Source organism: Rutidosis leptorrhynchoides, chromosome 1 (assembly GCF_046630445.1).
Source record: "Rutidosis leptorrhynchoides isolate AG116_Rl617_1_P2 chromosome 1, CSIRO_AGI_Rlap_v1, whole genome shotgun sequence".
In the NCBI taxonomy this organism is placed as follows: domain Eukaryota; kingdom Viridiplantae; phylum Streptophyta; class Magnoliopsida; order Asterales; family Asteraceae; genus Rutidosis; species Rutidosis leptorrhynchoides.
In genome coordinates, this window is record NC_092333.1 from 136,307,002 (window position 1) to 136,310,879 (window position 3,878).

Consider the following 3,878-nt stretch of genomic DNA (forward strand, 5'->3'; position numbering starts at 1 on the left):
GAACAGCTACATCGTTGTCTCAAGCTGTTGTGATGGCTAAAATGGTAGAAAGTGATGTTCAAGCCGCCAGAAACAGAATGTTTGGTAATGTGCAACAACAAGGTGGGCAAGTATCTGGTCAATCAGGATCCAAATCCAAGAAGTTTAGTGGGTTTAAATCGAAAAGTAAAAGTGGCCAGAGTGGTTCTGGGTCTGGAACAGGTAAAGGCAATTGGTGTCACTCGTGCCGAGCTTCTCACAGTGGTCAGTGTTCTGAGGCTACAAGAAGATGTTTAAAGTGTGGTGTTGTTGGGCATGAGTCTTCAGCATGTCAGTACCCGAATAGTGTGTGTTGGAGTTGTCACAAACCAGGGCATCGTGCTGTTAGTTGTCCGTCCAAGAGTGGTAGTTCCGGGGCAGGGTCAGGAGCGCGTTCAGCATCAGCTGTAGGGTCAACTGCCTCAAGTGGGCAGAAGAGGAAGAACCCTCCAACAGCAGAGGCCAGAGCTTTTCAGATGTCGGTTGAGAATGCTGTGGCAACCGAAGAAGTGATCACCGGTATGTTTCTAATCAACTCAATACCTGCTCGCGTATTGTTTGATTGTGGTGCCAATAGGTGTTTTATGTCCTTAGATTTCTGTGCTAAGTTGAATTTACCAGCTACTGTATTACCCAAGCCGGTTAGTGTAGAAGTAGCCGATGGTAAGATCACACCCGTCACAACATATGTGTCTGGGGTTTGTATAGAGATTGAAGGGAAGTCTTTCCCGGTGACTTGCTTAGTGTTGCCTATTCCTAGCTTTGATGTAGTATTAGGAATGGATTGGTTGAGCTCGCTTAGGGCTAATATTAAGTGTGATAGGAAAATGATTACCTTTCGTTCGACCGATGGAACCCGTGTTGTGGCCCGAGGGGAGCGGGGAGGGTATAATTTTCCGTTGATAACCATGATGAAAGCGAAAAAGTCGATGACAAAGGGTTGTGAATCATTTCTTGCATATGTGATTGATGCGAAGAAAGAAAAGAAAACAGTGGCCGATATTCCGATAGTATCAGAATTTCCCGAAGTGTTCCCAGATGAGTTACCAGGTCTGCCACCGGTAAGGGAAGTCGAATATAAGATTGAGTTGGTTCCTGGAACAACTCCAGTTGCAAAAGCTCCATACCGATTAGCGCCATCTGAAGTCCGTGAAATGATGTCACAAATTCAAGAGTTATTAGATCGTGGGTTTATCCGACCGAGTTCTTCACCGTGGGGTGCTCCGGTATTGTTTGTTAAAAAGAAAGATGGGACAATGCGTATGTGTATTGATTATCGTGAATTGAACAAAAGAACAGTGAAGAATAAGTATCCGTTACCTCGAATAGACGATTTGTTCGATCAGTTACAGGGTGCTTCATTCTTTTCTAAGATAGACTTACGATCCGGATATCATCAGGTTCGTGTTGCTGAATCAGATATACCGAAAACAGCGTTCAGAACAAGGTATGGTCATTATGAATTTCTTGTCATGCCGTTTGGGTTGACGAATGCGCCAGCAATCTTCATGGATCTAATGAATAGAGTGTGTCGTCCGTTCTTAGATAAGTTTGTGATTGTGTTTATAGACGATATACTAGTGTATTCAAAGACCGAAAGTGAACATGCTGAACATCTGAGACAGGTTTTGAACATGTTGAAACGTGAACAATTATTTGCAAAATTTTCAAAGTGTGAATTTTGGTTACGTGAAGTGCAGTTTTTGGGTCATGTGATTTGTGCCGAAGGTATAAAGGTTGATCCGACAAAGATAGAAGCGGTAATGAATTGGAATTCTCCGAAGACTCCGACTGAGATTAAGAGTTTTCTGGGATTAGCCGGTTATTATCGCAGATTTATCAAGGATTTCTCGAAAATAGCGGGTCCGTTGACTAAGTTGACTCGTAAAGATGTAGCCTTTCGATGGACTGATGAACAGGAAAAGGCTTTTCAGATTTTGAAACAGCTACTGTGTCAGGCACCAGTGTTAGCTTTACCAGAAGGTTCAGACAACTTCGTGGTATACTGTGATGCATCATATGCTGGGTTGGGTTGTGTATTAATGCAAAGAGATAAAGTAATCGCCTACGCCTCGCGACAGTTGAAAGTTCATGAGAAGAATTATCCAGTGCATGATCTTGAAATGGCTGCAGTAGTGTTTGCTTTGAAACTGTGGAGACACTATTTGTATGGAACCCATTGTGTTATATGTACAGATCACAAGAGTTTGCAGTATATCTTCTCACAGAAAGAATTGAATATGCGTCAGAGACGATGGCAAGAGTTGATCAAAGATTACGATTGTGAAATTAAATACCATCCAGGTAAGGCAAATGTGGTTGCAGATGCGCTAAGTCGTAAAAAGTCAAGTGAAAATGTGAAATTTCTTCGTTTGAATATAACTTCAGATTTGATTAACAGTTTAAGAACCATTCAGGCCCGTGCTTTAGAGGACGAACATATTAAATCTGAACAAATGACCAAACGAAAAGTGGACTTAATTGATGACTCACGTAGACTAAAGACCTTAAACAATCGTGTTTGGGTGCCTAAGCTTGGAGATTTGAGGGATTTAATCATGACGGAAGCTCACAAATCCAGATTGACAGTACATCCGGGTAGTAATAAGATGTATCATGATTTGAAAACAGTGTATTGGTGGCCAACAATGAAATCGGATATTGCCCGTTATGTCGAAAAGTGTCATATATGTGCTCAAGTGAAGGCAGAACATCAGAAACCTTATGGTTCGTTACGTCAGTTACAGATTCCAGAGTGGAAATGGGAACATATAACGATGGATTTTGTGACCAAATTACCTCGAACTCAGAAAAGACATGATATGATTTGGGTAATAGTGGATCGTCTAACTAAAAGTGCTCATTTTCTTGCTACTCGTGAAACAGCTTCGTTAAGTGAGTTAGCCGAATTGTATGTGAAAGAAATAGTTAGTCGTCATGGTGTACCGTTATCGATCGTTTCCGACAGAGATTCCAGATTTGTGTCCAATTTTTGGAATAGTCTACAACAGAATCTGGGTACACGTGTGAATTTAAGTACAGCATATCATCCACAGACAGACGGACAGAGTGAAAGAACGATACAGACTTTGGAGGATATGTTAAGGGCTTGTGTGTTAGAATATGGTGGTTCGTGGGATACACATTTGCCATTGGTTGAATTCGCGTATAATAATTCATATCATTCGAGCATAGGAATGCCGCCCTATGAAATGTTGTACGGTCGTCGTTGCAGAACTCCGACTTGTTGGTTAGAAGCTGGGGAGAAACAGTTTTCAGGTCCCGAAATTGTTCAAATGACAGCCGAAAAAGTTGCAATTGCGAGAGAAAAGTTGAAAGCCGCTAGAGATAGGCAGAAAATGTATGATGATCCGCGTAGACGTCCGGTAACCTTTAATGTGGGTGAACGAGTGTATCTAAAAGTTTCGCCGTGGAAAGGGGTTATCAGATTCGGTAAACGGGGTAAGTTAGCACCGAGATTTATTGGTCCGTTTCCGATCAGTGAAGTGTTGAATGATCAGACTGTGGTGTTAGATCTTCCGCCAGAATTAGCCGGTATTCATAATACATTCAACGTGTGTTATTTGCGTAAGTGTAAAGTCGATGACGAGACACAAATCGTACCGCTGGTAGATTTGAAAGTTGATTTGAGTAACAAGTTGGTTGAGGAACCTATTCGAGTGGTCGACAGAAAGGTTACTGAGTTAAGAAAGAAAAAGATCCCGATGGTTTTAGTAGAATGGAAACACAGCTTAGGGTCTAACTTGACGTGGGAGACAGAAGAGTTGATGAAGACCCGTTACCCTCATCTGTTTGAGCAAGACCAGATTCCGAGGACGGAATCTTCTTAAGGGGGGTGG